Genomic DNA, 18587 nt, shown 5'->3' on the forward strand with positions numbered 1-18587 from the left:
CAGAAAAACAGAGGACTTTCCCATCAGGAAGTGTCATCAGGCAGAAAGCAAAACGCTAGAAAAACACAAGTTTCATTCGTCAAAAGCATTAAAGTGTACTGCTCTGGTTGCCATGAAAAAAAAAAACACTGACGCAGGATTTTTAGGCATTTATAAACAATAAAACATGCACTGGAAGTAGCTGAACATCTGGCCGAGGCTGCAGTTTACTTTCGTTTTGAGGCGGATTGCCGGGTCTGCACTTTATAAACCAGCTTGTTAGGAGGCAAGCCGGATTAAGCCGTTTCATGCTGTTGCTGCACTTTTTTGGATCATGGACAATCATACTAGAACAGCACCCTGTGGAATAAGGTGCAAGAGCCACTCCTCGTACGTTTTTTGACAAATAGGCACTTAACACCCCCCCCCCCCATACTGACATCAAAGGTGGAAGCTCAAGCTTAGTCACGCAAGATTTACACACTACTGAGCATGAGCATTGAGAATGTAACAGTCTGTTCAAGGATTGCATATTGTATGTGCAAAAAACATTATTCACACTGTGTTGACAGTAATCAACCTCTTCAGCATGATCTTCTTTTGAAACCACCTTATCACCACCAGAAAATCATGACCTTTCCAAAGCCCACATCTCTTCAAGTGTTTCTTACTCTGAGTGTCTATGTGGTTCTGATAAACCAAGGGGAGTGTAGAAGCACAACTCCATAACTGACACACCACTTATACATGTTCTCAGTTTAGGTACAGTATTTTCACAGAACTTTGATTACAGAGAATTTGTGGGTAGTCATCAGTTAAGAAAGACCGGAATTACAGAAATATACAACTTAATGTGATGGTGAGTTTTTTATGATGCAGCTTAATGTAAGAAGCTTTAGCTAATGGATAAAGTTTGACACATGTTTTTTCCTCTCTTCTGATCAACAACTTTAACGGATGCAAGTGTGCAGCTTTTGAGGGGAAATGACAGATTTTATCTTCAGATACTAAATACAGAACTCTGTAACAGCGCTGTGATATTGGTCTATAATCACAACATCTGTGTTCAATACCTATTCATAATATTATAATAAATATTAATTGCATTCATGTTAAATCTGGATTTTGGTCTCACTGCTGGATGGGTAATATCTTTAAAAACCCAAAAGCTGCACTATGCTTTCTCCAGAAACCTGTTGGTCCTTCAGAGTTGCCATTGGTGTCTTGATAGCTTCTCTCACTAGTCTCCTTTCACAGTCACTGACTCTCAGACTTTCAGACCACAGACTCCCAGATTTCCAGACCTCTGACTCCCAGACTTCCAGACCTCTAACTCCCAGACTTCCGGACCTCTGAATCCCAGACTTCCAGAGCGCTAACTCCCAGACTTCCAGACCTCTGACTTCCAGACCTCTGACTCCCAGATGTCTCTGCTGGTCGAGTCCACACCCCCTCTTTTAAGATTTTTTCAGGCTTGGAGATGTGTTCGGAGGAAAATGACTAATCTCTAAAGTTTTGAGAAAAATAGCTTATCACAATCTTTCCTTGAAACAGTCAGTTTTCTGTGAACATCAGATAACATGATATTTAAGGACGTGACACATACCACCGACTCACTGCAGCTTTTTGTGCAGACAGTGCAGCTTTTGCAAGGTTGCATGACAGCTGTTCCATAACAAAACTAGAGCACCGCACTCATAGAGTGCAAACCTCTGCCAACACTAGTTTCCAATTCCACAAATTTTATATTGGAACACATTTTCAAGGTCAAAGTCCTGTTAGAGATAAATTAGATCTGATCAAATGTAAAGAGTATGTACGTATTTAGTTCATGCACTGGAATCAAAGTTTTTTTTTTGTGGTGTTGTCAGATGTTTTGCTTTTTTTCTCAACTTTTTCGGTTTCTGGATTCTTTTTCAGATCGTTTTCACAGAACACTGGTTATCTCTGCTTTGCACAATTTGTCATTGCATTTTGGCACTTGGTTGCTGACTAATAACTGGAAGACAGACAAACAGGCATTCATTTATAACGTCCATGCAATTTTGGTGGTGTAGGTAAATCCATAACAGAAAAATGAGAGTGATTGAGGCACCTTTGATTGAGATATAATGCAAAATGTACACCAAGTGGGCTTTTCAATATTAAATTCAAATGTCCATAAAATCCACAATCCGGATCAGATCTGGATCAAAATTTGTCAGGTGATAGTGAGTGTCAGTCTGCACCTCACTTTCAAATATGAGAGTGATTGGAGCACGTTTGATTAAGATATAATGTAAAATATACATTAAATGGGGTTTTCAATGTTAAATTTAAATGGCTACAAAATCTGTAATCTGGATCAGATACGGTGTTGCTGACCGAACGGTCCCCCCTAAAAATCGGTCCTCCCTGCCTTCAGTGTGCATGCGTCATTAGCCGGCGGTTCATGGATAACTAAGTAACAAATTTTTACTTTTGTCTTGTTCCTGGGTTAAAACCATAATTTCTTATTTCTTCACAACCAATCAAAAGAGAAAAGAGTGGTCTTGACCTCCAAACTTTGGTTTTGTGGTCAGGACAATGAAATTGCAAATTAACCAGTTTTCGCATTCACTGAGTGGTCACTATTAATTTCTGGAAAAGTTAAGTCCATTTGTCAGAGTTGTGGTCATCATATTTTCTTTTTGTGATCATGTCAAAAGGGTTCAAACATCATTTCAAACATAATAACCATGTTGATAAAGCAATTATATTTATGAAAACCTTCCTCATTTGTACAGACTGAGCAAGATCTTTCAAAAACAGGAGAGTAATTTACTGAGGTTTAAAGAATCTCCTTTGTTCATGAGTATTTCACTCTTTAATCAAAGAAAATTAAACAACCTAAACAACAGAAGGGAAAAGAGAGCAGTGAAGTTTGGTGTTCCACGAATATGGCATTAACCCACTGACCCCTCATGGTGGATCCTTCCAAACGCCGAAGTGGGAAGAATGCACCTGCTATATTCCTTATCCTGACATTCCATCTTCAGTTGCACCAGTGCCACATGGTGCTGAGCTTCCTGTACCTTCACCTCCAGAAAGAAAACAACCATCAGAAGAAGAAAGCACTGAGTCATAGGATGGGGAGAACAGTGAAGTGGACTGTGACATTACAGATACAGTTCGTGAGAGGAATCCTTACTTCCCAACTCAAGGAGATCTGAATGACCTCAGAGAGCTTGGTTTGACAAAGTCAAATCCTGAGCTTTTGATCTCAAGGCTGAAGGAGTGGGACTTGTTGGATGAAAAGTGTGCAAGTAACAAGCCAAAGAAAACTTCACCAACGTTTCTCTAGCTTCTCTGCCAAGGAAGAGAGTTTGTGCTATTGTTGTGACATTTCAGGACTGTTCAATGCAACTGCAATTGAATGTAATCCAAATGAGTGGAGACCCTTCATTGATAGCTCATCCAGAAGCCTGAAGGCTGTACTACTGCACAATGGGAACAAGCATTCATCACTTCCTTTGGCTCATTCAGTGCATCTCAAGGAGGATTACAGTGTCAAATATCTGCTGGAAGCTGGATGGGAGGTCACTGAGTACTTCAAAATGGTGGCATGATTGATGGGACTCCAGGGAGGTTTCACCAAGTTTCCCTGTTTTCTCCAGCTTTGGGACAGTAGAGACAGGGCAGCACATTATCACCGGAAGCAATGGCCTGAAAGGACTGAATTCTCAGTTGGAAGCCATAACATTAAACATGAGCCACTGGTGGATCCTCACAAGGTTTTGGTCCCTCCTCTGCACATTAAACTGGGTCTCTCACAGTGCTTGACAAAGAGTGTGCAACATTCAAGTATCTTCAAGACTTTTCCCCAAAGCTGTCAGAGGCAAAAATGAAAGCTGGTATTTTCATTGAACCACAAGTCATCATCATCATCAGTTTTATTTATATAGCGCCAAATCACAACAAACAGTTGCCCCAAGGCGCTTTATATTGTAAGGCAAGGCCATACAATAATTACGTAAAAACCCCAACGGTCAAAACGACCCCCTGTGAGCAAGCACTTGGCGACAGTGGGAAGGAAAAACTCCCTTTTAACAGGAAGAAACCTCCAGCAGAACCAGGCTCAGGGAGGGGCAGTCTTCTGCTGGGACTGGTTGGGGCTGAGGGAGAGAACCAGGAAAAAGACATGCTGTGGAGGGGAGCAGAGATCAATCACTAATGATTAAATGCAGAGTGGTGCATACAGAGCAAAAAGAGAAAGAAACACTCAGTGCATCATGGGAACCCCCCAGCAGTCTAAGTCTATAGCAGCATAACTAAGGGATGGTTCAGGGTCACCTGATCCAGCCCTAACTATAAGCTTTAGCAAAAAGGAAAGTTTTAAGCCTAATCTTAAAAGTAGAGAGGGTGTCTGTCTCCCTGATCCGAATTGGGAGCTGGTTCCACAGGAGAGGAGCCTGAAAGCTGAAGGCTCTGCCTCCCATTCTACTCTTACAAACCCTAGGAACTACAAGTAAGCCTGCAGTCTGAGAGCGAAGCGCTCTATTGGGGTGATATGGTACTATGAGGTCCCTAAGATAAGATGGGACCTGATTATTCAAAACCTTGTAAGTAAGAAGAAGAATTTTAAATTCTATTCTAGAATTAACAGGAAGCCAATGAAGAGAGGCCAATATGGGTGAGATATGCTCTCTCCTTCTAGTCCCCGTTAGTACTCTAGCTGCAGCATTTTGAATTAACTGAAGGCTTTTCAGGGAACTTTTAGGACAACCTGATAATAATGAATTACAATAGTCCAGTCTAGAGGAAATAAATGCATGAATTAGTTTTTCAGCATCACTCTGAGACAAGATCTTTCTAATTTTAGAGATATTGCGTAAATGCAAAAAAGCAGTCCTACATATTTGTTTAATATGCGCTTTGAATGACATATCCTGATCAAAAATGACTCCAAGATTTCTCACAGTATTACTAGAGGTCAGGGTAATGCCATCCAGAGTAAGGATCTGGTTAGACACCATGTTTCTAAGATTTGTGGGGCCAAGTACAATAACTTCAGTTTTATCTGAGTTTAAAAGCAGGAAATTAGAGGTCATCCATGTCTTTATGTCTGTAAGACAATCCTGCAGTTTAGCTAATTGGTGTGTGTCCTCTGGCTTCATGGATAGATAAAGCTGGGTATCATCTGCGTAACAATGAAAATTTAAGCAATGCCGTCTAATAATACTGCCTAAGGGAAGCATGTATAAAGTAAATAAAATTGGTCCTAGCACAGAACCTTGTGGAACTCCATAATTAACCTTAGTCTGTGAAGAAGATTCCCCATTTACATGAACAAATTGTAATCTATTAGATAAATATGATTCAAACCACTGCAGCGCAGTGCCTTTAATACCTATGGCATGCTCTAATCTCTGTAATAAAATTTTATGGTCAACAGTATCAAAAGCAGCACTGAGGTCTAACAGAACAAGCACAGAGATGAGTCCACTGTCTGAGGCCATAACCTTCACTAATGCTGTTTCTATACTATGATGAATTCTAAAACCTGACTGAAATTCTTCAAATAGACCATTCCTCTGCAGATGATCAGTTAGCTGTTTTACAACTACCCTTTCAAGAATTTTTGAGAGAAAAGGAAGGTTGGAGATTGGCCTATAATTAGCTAAGATAGCTGGGTCAAGTGATGGCTTTTTAAGTAATGGTTTAATTACTGCCACCTTAAAAGCCTGTGGTACATAGCCAACTAATAAAGATAGATTGATCATATTTAAGATTGAAGCATTAAATAATGGTAGGGCTTCCTTGAGCAGCCTGGTAGGAATGGGGTCTAATAGACATGTTGATGGTTTGGATGAAGTAACTAATGAAAATAACTCAGACAGAACAATCTGAGAGAAAGAGTCTAACCAAATACCGGCATCACTGAAAGCAGCCAAAGATAACGATACGTCTTTGGGATGGTTATGAGTAATTTTTTCTCTAATAGTTAAAATTTTATTAGCAAAGAAAGTCATGAAGTCATTACTAGTTAAAGTTAAAGGAATACTCGGCTCAATAGAGCTCTGACTCTTTGTCAGCCTGGCTACAGTGCTGAAAAGAAACCTGGGGTTGTTCTTATTTTATTCAATTAGTGATGAGTAGTAAGATGTCCTAGCTTTACAGAGGGCTTTTTTATAGAGCAACAGACTCTTTTTCCAGGCTAAGTGAAGATCTTCTAAATTAGTGAGACGCCATTTCCTCTCCAACTTACGGGTTATCTGCTTTAAGCTGCGAGTTTGTGAGTTATACCACGGAGTCAGGCACTTCTGATTTAAAGCTCTCTTTTTCAGAGGAGCTACAGCATCCAAAGTTGTCTTCAATGAGGATGTAAAACTATTGACGAGATACTCTATCTCATTTACAGAGTTTAGGTAGCTACTCTGCACTGTGTTGGTATATGGCATTAGAGAACATAAAGAAGGAATCATATCCTTAAACCTAGTTACAGCGCTTTCTGAAAGACTTCTAGTGTAATGAAACTTATTCCCCACTGCTGGGTAGTCCATCAGAGTAAATGTAAATGTTATTAAGAAATGATCAGACAGAAGGGAGTTTTCAGGGAATACTGTTAAGTCTTCAATTTCCATACCATAAGTCAGAACAAGATCTAAGATATGATTAAAGTGGTGGGTGGACTCATTTACATTTTGAGCAAAGCCAACTGAGTCTAATGATAGATTAAATGCAGTGTTGAGGCTGTCATTCTCAGCATCTGTGTGGATGTTAAAATTGCCCACTATAATTATCTTATCTGAGCTAAGCACTAAGTCAGACAAAAGGTCTGAAAATTCACAGAGAAACTCAGTAACGACCAGGAGGACGATAGATAACAACAAATAAAACTGGTTTTTGGGACTTCCAATTTGGATGGACAAGACTAAGAGTCAAGCTTTCAAATGAATTAAAGCTCTGTCTGGGTTTTTAATTAATTAATAAGCTGGAATGGAAGATTGCTACTAATCCTCCGCCTCGGCCCGTGCTACGAGCATTCTGGCAGTTAGTGTGACTCGGGGGTGTTGACTCATTTAAACTAACATATTCATCCTGCTGTAACCAGGTTTCTGTAAAGCAGAATAAATCAATATGTTGATCAATTATTATATCATTTACTAACAGGGACTTAGAAGAGAGAGACCTAATGTTTAATAGACCACATTTAACTGTTTTAGTCTGTGGTGCAGTTGAAGGTGCTATATTATTTTTTCTTTTTGAATTTTTATGCTTAAATAGATTTTTGCTGGTTATTGGTGGTCTGGGAGCAGGCACCGTCTCTACGGGGACGGGGTAATGAGGGGATGGCAGAGAGGTGTGTAAGACTACAACTCTATTCAGAGTTGTAGTCAACAATATCATAGAGTGCCCTGAATTTCCAAAGAAACTGACAGCAAAGGAAGGCATGGAAAAGTTCTGTTGATGTTGTTCATGGGTTTCTGGGCAACCACAAGGCTGACAATTATGTGGAACTGGTTGAGACTTTAGTGAGAAACTATGGCCAAATGGGCTGTAGGATGTCACTGAAGGTCCACATTCTGGATGCCCACCTTGACAACTACAAGGACAACACGGGTGCATACTCAGAAGAACATGGGGAGCGCTTCCAGCAAGACATAATGGACTTTGAACACAGATATCAGGGATCTTACAATGAAAACATGATGGGGGACTACATTTGGGGTCTAATAAGGGAAAGTGATTTGATGCACATTTGCAAATCAGGGAAAACTGTTCATTTTTAACTTCGTGAAATTGTTTTCAAATGTTTAAAAATAAACCTTGTTTAGTTATGTTCCGTATTTTAGTTTTATTGTGAAAAAGTCAGAAAATTGTCAATAGGTGTTTTGAGGGGATAAAATTGCTGTACAGCCCAAAAAAAAAACAAAGTTTGGTGTGAAAATTGGGCTTTTTCTATTGTTTTGTAATAAATGTAGTTGGAAAAAGACACTTATTTGCCAGGAACAAAAATTGTGTTACACAGTCACCTCGTTTCTGCTTCAAACTGTACTCCAGTCATCATCTGTCTCAGCAACAGATATCTGAAGCTTTTGTACAACAATCATTTCCACATAAATTCAGCATTATTTCATCATAAAAGACAGAGGAAGCGATCAGAGTACCGCGGCTACACGTGCTGCTAGCTGTCGTGTTCACTGAGCGTCGGTCATTTCAAAGCATCACAGAGTATCATCTCATTTCTGCTTAAAACAGCCTTGTTTCTGCTTTAAATTAACTTTAGAATTATTTAAGAGGTTTTACTTTGTCATCTGATGGTTAATAATCCCATTAATCTTGTAGAAATGTTCACCATCTCTGCTCGGCAGCACTTGCGTTTTACTTAGGAGTAACACAGTGGAAGATCTTTATCGGCTAACATGAGTAAGAGAAAAACGCTGGACAACCGTGTTTCTTTTGCTAGCACACCTGCTCACCGCATCGGGGAGACCGCCATTTATTAGAGAGAACAACGCACGCACACACACACGGTTATAAGCCTGGGCGTACACAAGATCTCTGACGTCATTACGTCTTATAGATCTAATTGGGTGCTGATCAACATGGCTTTGTCTTAATAACTAATATGCTCAACACTGCCACTCAAAGATATGTTTACAGCACTTTCTCTACTGTATAGTGGAAAACATAAAACAAACGAACAATGAACTCGTACCCAGTTACAGTATAGCTCGTAAAAAAAAAATATTTCACATACTGGCAGTTCTGAGAACCTAAACAAAAAAAAATGTATATTCCTAATTTAATTTCTTCATTATCTTTATATTTCATCTGCCAGCTTTCATTACTCTCCAAACAAATAACCCATGAATTTCTCAAATTTGACCTTTGACACTGGTTTGGTAAGTACATCAGCTACCATGTCTGCAGTAGGACAATAAACAACATTAATTTTCCCTTCTGTGTGTGCAGACCGTACAAAGTGATATTTAATATCTACATGTTTACTTCTTTGTCTACATACCGGATTCTTGGATAAGTTATTCTGGTTATCCTAATAGATTTTTACTGGTAAATGCTGGTTACTACCATCCATCCCTTTCAGTAGTTGTACTAGGTATATGCTCTCCTGAGTAATGGCTGCTAGAGCCATGTACTCTGCTTCACAGCTAGATAGTGGTACTGTTGGCTGCTTCCTACTCTTCCATGAGATTACTGCACCAGTCTCAGTTAAGCTGAAACAATACCCAGTGGTGCTTCTCCTGTCATTTTTGTCAGCGGCCCAATCAGCGTCACTATATCCCTCAAGTTGTAAAGTTTTCTCACATTTTCGGTAGTTTAATCCCTGATCCTTAGTACCTTTTAGGTATCTCAGTAAGTGCTTCACAGCAGTCCAATGCTGTTGATTTGGTTCTGCCAAGTGTTGCGACAGCTTACTAACTATGAAACTCAAGTCGGGTCTAGTGCATGTCATGATGTATATCAAACTACCTACTATCTCTCTGTAACCTGTTGGATCAACTACATCGCCATCACTGTCAAAATGTAATTTCTGCTCAGATGGGGTGGATCTGGGTTTGCATTCAGACATTCCAAATCTGGCTAACATTTTCTCAATGTGTCTCTTTTGTGTCATTTTAATTTCTCCATCACTGTAGTTAAAATCAATACCTAGGAAGTGTTTAAGCGGACCCATATCCTTCATCCTAAACTTCCTCTCCAGCATTTCTTTCACATCTCTCAGTATGGTGTTGTCATTTAATTGCTGCTATGATCAAATCATCAACCCACACTAACAGTATAACTCTCTCGTCCCCAGATTCTCTGGTGTAGACAGTGGTCAGCATCATTTTGTACAAAACCATTTTTTGTAAGGTGTTCATGTAGGACCACTTGAAAGAACTGAATGCTGAAATTAAAGTTTTATGACTTTTTATGACTCCAAGTTCGGTCTTGACTTCCTGTTCCGGAGCACAGCGGTGTTCTGCTGTATCTGTTAGCTGTTTGAACTGAGCTGTTTGAGTTCTTTGAATTAACAGTCTTTTCAAGACTTTTTTACTTTTTACTTTTTTACTTTTTTTTACTTTTTCACCGTGCTCCAACGCCTAAAGAAGACCTCTAACGGTCGAAGCATCGCGACGGAGCACTTTTATCAGCTAACCTTCATCAGCATTGGCAAGCTAACTAGCTTGCTAACGCTTTCGTTTTTATTTTTATTTTATTTTTTAGCACTGTTGTCGTGCTGCTCCACAGCCTGCCTAGTGGATTTTTATTTTATTTTAGCGCTGTTGTCGTGCTGCTCCACAGCCTGCCTAGTGGATTTTTATTTTATTTTAGCGCTGTTGTCGTGCTGCTCCACAGCCTGCCTAGTGGATTTTTATTTTATTTTAGCGCTGTTGTCGTGCTGCTCCACAGCCTGCCTAGTGGATTTTTATTTTATTTTAGCGCTGTTGTCGTGCTGCTCCACAGCCTGCCTAGTGGATTTTTATTTTATTTTAGCGCTGTTGTCGTGCTGCTCCACAGCCTGCCTAGTGGATTTTTATTTTATTTTAGCGCTGTTGTTGTGCGTTACCTGTGCTGCTCCACAGCCTGCCTAGTGGATTTTTATTTTATTTTAGCGCTGTTGTTGTGCGTTACCTGTGCTGCTCCACAGCCTGCCTAGTGGATTTTTATTTTATTTTTTAGCACTGTTGTCATGCGTTACCTGTGCTGCTCCACAGCCTGTTCAGTGGATTTTTATTTTATTTTTTAGCACTGTTGTCGTGCGTTACCTGTGCTGCTCCACAGCCTGTCCAGTGGATTTTTATTTTATTTTTTGGCACTGTTGTCGTGCGTTACCTGTGCTGCTCCACAGCCTGTCCAGTGGATTTTTATTTTATTTTTTAGCACTGTTGTCGTGTGTTACCTGTGCTGCTCCACAGCCTGTTCAGTGGATTTTTGTTTTGTTTTTTGGCACTGTTGTCGTGCGTTACCTGTGCTGCTCCACAGCCTGTCCAGTGGATTTTTATTTTATTTTTTAGCACTGTTGTCGTGCGTTACCTGTGCTGCTCCACAGCCTGTTCAGTGGATTTTTACCTGTGCTGCTCCACAGCCTGTCCAGTGGATTTTGATTTTTATTTTATTTTTTTTAGCACTGTTGTCGTGTGTTACCTGTGCTGCTCCACAGCCTGTCTAGTGGATTTTTATTTTATTTTTTACCACTGTTGTCGTGTGTTACCTGTGCTGTTCCACAGCCTGTCCAGTGGATTTTTATTTTATTTTTTACCACTGTTGTCGTGCGTTACCTGTGCTGCTCCACAGCCTGTCCAGTGGATTTTTATTTTATTTTTTAGCACTGTTGTCGTGTGTTATCTGTGCTGCTCCACAGCCTGTCCAGTGGATTTCTATTTTATTTTTTACCACTGTTGTCGTGTGTTACCTGTGCTGCTCCACAGCCTGTCCAGTGGATTTTTATTTTATTTTTTAGCACTGTTGTCGTGTGTTATCTGTGCTGCTCCACAGCCCGTCCAGTGGATTTCTATTTTATTTTTTACCACTGTTGTCGTGTGTTACCTGTGCTGCTCCACAGCCTGTCCAGTGGATTTTTATTTTATTTTTTTAGCACTGTTGTCGTGCGTTACCTGTGCTGCTCCACAGCCTGTCCAGTGGATTTTTATTTTATTTTTTAGCACTGTTGTCGTGCGTTACCTGTGCTGCTCCACAGCCTGTCCAGTGGATTTTTATTTTATTTTTTACCACTGTTGTCGTGCATTACCTGTGCTGCTCCACAGCCTGTCTAGTGGTTTTTTGTTTTGTTTTGGCACCGTTGTCGTGCGTTACCTGTGCTGCTCCACAGCCTGTCCAGTGGATTTTGATTTTTATTTTATTTTTTTTTAGCACTGTTGTCGTGCGTTACCTGTGCTGCTCCACAGCCTGTCTAGTGGATTTTTATTTTGTTTTAGCACTGTTGTCGTGCGTTACCTGTGCTGCTCCACAGCCTGTCCAGTGGATTTTGATTTTGATTTTATTTTTTTTTAGCACTGTTGTCGTGCGTTACCTGTGCTGCTCCACAGCCTGTCCAGTGGATTTTTATTTAGCACTGTTGTCGTGCGTTGCCTGTGCTGCTCCACAGCCTGTCCAGTGGATTTTTATTTTTATTTTATTTTATTTTTTAGCACTGTTGTTGTGCGTTACCTGTGCTGCTCCACAGCCTGTCTAGTGGATTTTTATTTTATTTTAGCACTGTTGTCGTGCGTTACCTGTGCTGCTCCACAGCCTGTCTAGTGTCGGATTCCCTGTTTGGGAATCCGCTAGCTTAGCGTAGCTGCTAGCTCTTAGCCGTTTTAGCATGGCGGCTTCTCCTGTCTCTCCCGTACTTTTCTGCTCTGGGTGTGAAATGTTTAGTTATTCCTCGGCCTCTTTTAGCAGTAACGGTACTTGTAATAAGTGCAGCTTATTCGTAGCTTTGGAGGCCAGGCTGGGCGAATTGGAGGCTCGGCTCCGCACCGTGGAAAATTCTACAGCTAGCCAGGCCCCTGTAGTCGGTGCGGACCAAGGTAGCTTAGCCGCCGTTAGTTCCCCCCTGGCAGACCCCGTGCAGTCGGGAAGGCAGGCTGACTGGGTGACTGTGAGGAGGAAGCGTAGCCCTAAACAGAAGCCCCGTGTACACCGTCAACCCGTTCACATCTCTAACCGTTTTTCCCCACTCGACGATACACTCGCCGAGGATCAAACTCTGGTTATTGGCGACTCTGTTTTGAGAAATGTGAAGTTAGCGACACCAGCAACCATTGTCAATTGTCTTCCGGGGGCCAGAGCAGGCGACATCGAAGGACATTTGAAATTGCTGGCTAAGGCTAAGCGTAAATTTGGTAAGATTGTAATTCACGTCGGCAGTAATGACACCCGGTTACGCCAATCGGAGGTCACTAAAATTAACATTAAATCGGTGTGTAACTTTGCAAAAACAATGTCGGACTCTGTTGTTTTCTCTGGGCCCCTCCCCAATCAGACCGGGAGTGATATGTTTAGCCGCATGTTCTCCTTGAATTGCTGGCTGTCTGAGTGGTGTCCAAAAAATGAGGTGGGCTTCATTGATAATTGGCAAAGCTTCTGGGGAAAACCTGGTCTTGTTAGGAGAGACGGCATCCATCCCACTTTAGAGGGAGCAGCTCTCATTTCTAGAAATCTGGCCAATTTTTTTGGGATCCTCCAATCTGTGACTGTCTAGCGTTGGGACCAGGAGGCAGAGCTGTGGTCTTATACACCTCTCTGCAGCTTCTCTCCCCCTGCCATCCCCTTATTACCCCATCCCCGTAGAGACGGTGCCTGCTCCCAGACCACCAGTAACTAGCAAAAATCTATTTAAGCAGAAAAATTCAAAAAGAAAAAATAATATAGCACCTTCAATTGCACCACAGACTAAAACAGTTAAATGTGGTCTATTAAACATTAGGTCTCTTTCTTCTAAGTCCCTGTTGGTAAATGATATAATAATTGATCAACGTATTGATTTATTCTGCCTAACAGAAACTTGGTTACAGCAGGATGAATATGTTAGTTTAAATGAGTCAACACCCCCGAGTCACACTAACTGTCAGAATGCTCGTAGCACGGGCCGGGGCGGAGGATTAGCAGCAATCTTCCATTCCAGCTTATTAATTAATCAAAAACCTAGACAGAGCTTTAATTCATTTGAAAGCTTGTCTCTTAGTCTTGTCCATCCAAATTGGAAGTCCCAAAAAACAGTTTTATTTGTTATTATCTATCATCCACCTGGTCGTTACTGTGAGTTTCTCTGTGAATTTTCAGACCTTTTGTCTGACTTAGTGCTTAGCTCAGATAAGATAATTATAGTGGGCGATTTTAACATCCACACAGATGCTGAGAATGACAGCCTCAACACTGCATTTAATCTATTATTAGACTCTATCGGCTTTGCTCAAAAAGTAAATGAGTCCACCCACCACTTTAATCATATTTTAGATCTTGTTCTGACTTATGGTATGGAAATAGAAGACTTAACAGTATTCCCTGAAAACTCCCTTTTGTCTGATCATTTTTTAATAACATTTACATTTACCCTGATGGACTACCCTGCAGTGGGGAATAAGTTTCATTACACTAGAAGTCTTTCAGAAAGCGCTGTAACTAGGTTTAAGGATATGATTCCTTCTTTATGTTCTCTAATGTCATATACCAACACAGAGCAGAGTAGCTACCTAAACTCTGTAAGGGAGTTAGAGTATCTTGTCAATAGTTTTACATCCTCATTGAAGACAACTTTGGATGCTGTAGCTCCTCTGAAAAAGAGAGCTTTAAATCAGAAGTGTCTGACTCCGTGGTATAACTCACAAACTCGTAGCTTAAAGCAGATAACCCGTAAGTCGGAGAGGAAATGGCGTCTCACTAATTTAGAAGATCTTCACTTAGCCTGGAAAAAGAGTTTGTTGCTCTATAAGAAAGCCCTTCGTGAAGCTAGGACATCTTTCTACTCATCACTAATTGAAGAAAATAAGAACAACCCCAGGTTTCTTTTCAGCACTGTAGCCAGGCTGACAAAGAGTCAGAGCTCTATTGAGCTGAGTATTCCATTAACTTTAACTAGTAATGACTTCATGACTTTCTTTGCTAACAAAATTTTGACTATTAGAGAAAAAATTACTCATAACCATCCCAAAGATGTATCGTTATCTTTGGCTGCTTTCAGTGATGCCGGTATTTGGTTAGACTCTTTCTCTCCGATTGTTCTGTCTGAGTTATTTTCATTAGTTACTTCATCCAAACCATCAACATGCTTATTAGACCCCATTCCTGCCAGGCTGCTCAAGGAAGTCCTACCATTATTTAATGCTTCAATCTTAAATATGATCAATCTATCTTTGTTAGTTGGTTATGTACCACAGGCCTTTAAGGTGGCAATAATTAAACCATTACTTAAAAAGCCATCACTTGACCCAGCTATCTTAGCTAATTATAGGCCAATCTCCAACCTTCCTTTTCTCTCAAAGATTCTTGAGAGGGTAGTTGTAAAACAGCTAATTGATCACCTGCAGAGGAATGGTCTATTTGAAGAGTTTCAGTCAGGTTTTAGAATTCATCATAGTACAGAAACAGCATTAGTGAAGGTTACAAATGATCTTCTTATGGCTTCGGACAGTGGACTTATCTCTGTGCTTGTTCTGTTGGACCTCAGTGCTGCTTTTGATACTGTTGACCATAAAATTTTATTACAGAGATTAGAGCATGTCATAGGTATTAAAGGCATTGCGCTGCGGTGGTTTGAATCATATTTGTCTAATAGATTACAGTTTGTTCATGTAAATGGGGAATCTTCTTCACAGACTAAAGTTAATTATGGAGTTCCACAAGGTTCTGTGCTAGGACCAATTTTATTCACTTTATACATGCTTCCCTTGGGCAGTATTATTAGATGGTATTGCTTAAATTTTCATTGTTACGCAGATGATACCCAGCTTTATCTATCCATGAAGCCAGAGGATACACACCAATTAGCTAAACTGCAGGACTGTCTTACAGACATAAAGACATGGATGACCTCTAATTTCCTGCTTTTAAACTCAGATAAAACTGAAGTTATTGTACTTGGCCCCACAAATCTTAGAAGCATGGTGTCTAACCAGATCGTTACTCTGGATGGCATTTCCCTGATCTCTAGTAATACTGTGAGAAATCTTGGAGTTATTTTTGATCAGGATATGTCATTCAAAGCGCATATTAAACAAATATGTAGGACTGCCTTTTTGCATTTACGCAATATCTCTAAAATCAGAAAGGTCTTGTCTCAGAGTGATGCTGAAAAATTAATTCATGCATTTGTTTCCTCTAGGCTGGACTATTGTAATGCATTGTTATCAGGTTGTCCTAGAAGTTCCCTAAAAAGCCTTCAGTTGGTTCAGAATGCTGCAGCTAGAGTACTGACGGGGACTAGCAGGAGAGAGCATATCTCACCCGTGTTGGCCTCCCTTCATTGGCTTCCTGTTAATGCTAGAATAGAATTTAAAATTCTTCTTCTTACTTATAAGGTTTTGAATAATCAGGTCCCATCTTATCTTAGGGACCTCGTAGTACCATATTACCCCATTAGAGCGCTTCGCTCTCAGACTGCGGGCTTACTTGTAGTTCCTAGGGTTTGTAAGAGTAGAATGGGAGGCAGAGCCTTCAGCTTTCAGGCTCCTCTCCTGTGGAACCAGCTCCCAATTCAGATCAGGGAGACAGATACCCTCTCTACTTTTAAGATTAGGCTTAAAACTTTCCTTTTCGCTAAGGCTTATAGTTAGGGCTGGATCGGGTGACCCTGGACCATCCCTTGGTTATGTTGCTTTAGACGTAGACTGTGGGGGGGTTCCCATGATGCACTGTTTCTTTCTCTTTTTGCTCCGTATGCATCACTCTGCATTTAATCATTAGTGATCGATCTCTTTTTCCTGGTTCTTTCCCTCAGCCCCAACCAGTCTCAGCAGAAGACTGCCCCTCCCTGAGCCTGGTTCTGCTGAAGGTTTCTTCCTGTTAAAAGGGAGTTTTTCCTTCCCACTGTGGCCAAGTGCTTGCTCATAGGGGGTCGTTTTGACCGTTGGGGTTTTTCATAATTATTGTATGGCCTTGCCTTGCAATGTGGAGCGCCTTGGGGCAACTGTTTGTTGTGATTTGGCGCTATATAAGAAAAAAGTTGATTGATTGATTGATTGATAGTAACATATTCCAGTTACGACCAGATTGCTTTAACCCATACAATGACTTGTTAAGTTTACACACAAGGTGTTCATCTGTTTTTGACTTGACCTCAAAACCTTCCGGTTGCTCCATATATACCTCACAGTCCATGGGAGCATGCAAGTATGCAGTCTTTACATCCATTTGGTGAAGGATAAGATCCTCCTGTACAGCTACCTGCATCAATGCTCGGACAGAGGTCATGTTGGCAGTGGGTGAAAATGTCTCCTTGTAGTCAATCCATTTCATCTGACTGTACCCTTTTGCCACATACCTGGCTTTACAAGTCTCAGATCCATCTGAGTTTTCTTTTACTGCATATACCCAGCGACCTCCCACTGCTTGTTTACCCTGTGGCAGTGGTGTCAAGGTGAAAGTTTCATTCTCAGTCAAGGATTGCATCTCTTCTTTCATTGCATCATCCCACAACTTTGATTTCCCTGAATTCATTGCCTCATTAAAGGTTTTGGGTGCACCGTAGGTCACTCTGTAGAAATAATCCACATTTTCTGTTTCATCATCACACTCTGCTTTGCATTGGTACTCTTTCAGGTATTCAGGGGCCTTTCTCTCCCTCACGGGATATCTCCGTTCTACCTACTCTTTCTCTGTATCATCTGTCTGGGTTGGATCAGCTTTAGTCGTCTCCACGCTAGGCTCTTTAGTCTCATCAGACTGTCCCTTATCCTGGTTTGCTACCTTTGGTATTGTATCTCCATAATTCTCTATATCATTCTCCAAGTCGTGGTCGTCCTGCGTCAGGTCATCTACGCTGCCTTTAGTGATCATTTTTACTAGTCTGTGTTTTAGAACCTTTCCTGTTTCTGGGTAGTAAATGTTGTAAGCTGGGCTATACTTATCATAGCCGACAAAGATCCCTTTGTCACACCTAGCATCCAGCTTGTTTTTGTCCTGTTTATACGCATAGCATTCAGATCCAAATACCTTCATGTTAGACAGGTTGGGTGTTTTTCCTGTGAAAACACAATAAGGTGTCTGTTTTAGGTGCTTACTGTAACACCTGTTACGAATCTGAGCTGCTGTTTGCACTGCATATGTCCACAATTGCTTTGGGAGGTTACTCTCCAACAGCATGCATCGTGCCATCTCAAATAAGGTTCTCCATCCTCTTTCAGCGGTTCCATCCTGATGGGGTGAGTAGGGTGCACTTGTCTCGTGCTTTATCCCATTACTCCTAAGTAAGGACCTGAACTCCTGCCCGGTAAATTCTGTACCGTTGTCAGACCTTATACACTTAATCTTCCCATAAGGGGCTACATCTGCTATGAATTTCTCTGTAGCTTGTGTTGTATAATTTTTCGCCTTCAGAAAATATGAAAAAATCATCCCACTGTAATCATCAGTGAATGCTATTGCATATTTGTATCCATCTTTGTCTGCTGGTTCTATGGGGCCGCACAGGTCATTGTGCACTAGCTCAAGTATGGATGTAGCTTTTGCATCCGCCTGTCTGTTTCTGCTTTGTGTGAATTTTCCCTGCGTGCATATTTCACAGTTTTGGTCTGACTTGTCATTTTTGCCCTTAATAGACATTCCTTCAACCACATTCTCTAACTTTGTAATGTCATCAAAATTACAATGGCCTAGTATTCTGTGCCATGTTTGTATATCATGACAACCATACATTTCATCAGTGTTTTCATCCTCAACTGTGCTAAGGTAATACAGCCTACCACATACATCCATTTTGAACTTTGTACCATCCCTGTTGACCAGCCAGTCATCGCCGTCTTTGAAACGGACCTCTGCGCCGTCGTTTGTTGCTGCCTTGACAGAAAAAAATGTTCTGTGGGAACGATGGGATGTAGAGCGCCTGCTTGAGTCTTGTTCTCACTTGTCGTCCTTCGCTATCCAGCAAGTAGACCTCAGCGTCTCCTCTCATCTTTGCCATTCCGCTCACTTTGGTTCCG

General features: G+C 40.9%; 1 long non-coding RNA gene across 1 annotated transcript; it reads left to right on the top strand.

Annotated features, from left to right (window-relative positions):
- The first annotated feature begins 409 nt into the window (after positions 1 to 409).
- Positions 410 to 17221, top strand: LOC117509124. Its single transcript, XR_004560255.1, has 3 exons — positions 410 to 492; positions 4357 to 4361; positions 17209 to 17221. It is a non-coding gene; the product is annotated as an uncharacterized LOC117509124 (long non-coding RNA).
- Positions 17222 to 18587: the final 1366 nt, after the last annotated feature.

The sequence above is a fragment of the Thalassophryne amazonica genome, chromosome 4 (assembly GCF_902500255.1).
Source record: "Thalassophryne amazonica chromosome 4, fThaAma1.1, whole genome shotgun sequence".
NCBI classification, from domain to species: Eukaryota; Metazoa; Chordata; class Actinopteri; order Batrachoidiformes; family Batrachoididae; genus Thalassophryne; species Thalassophryne amazonica.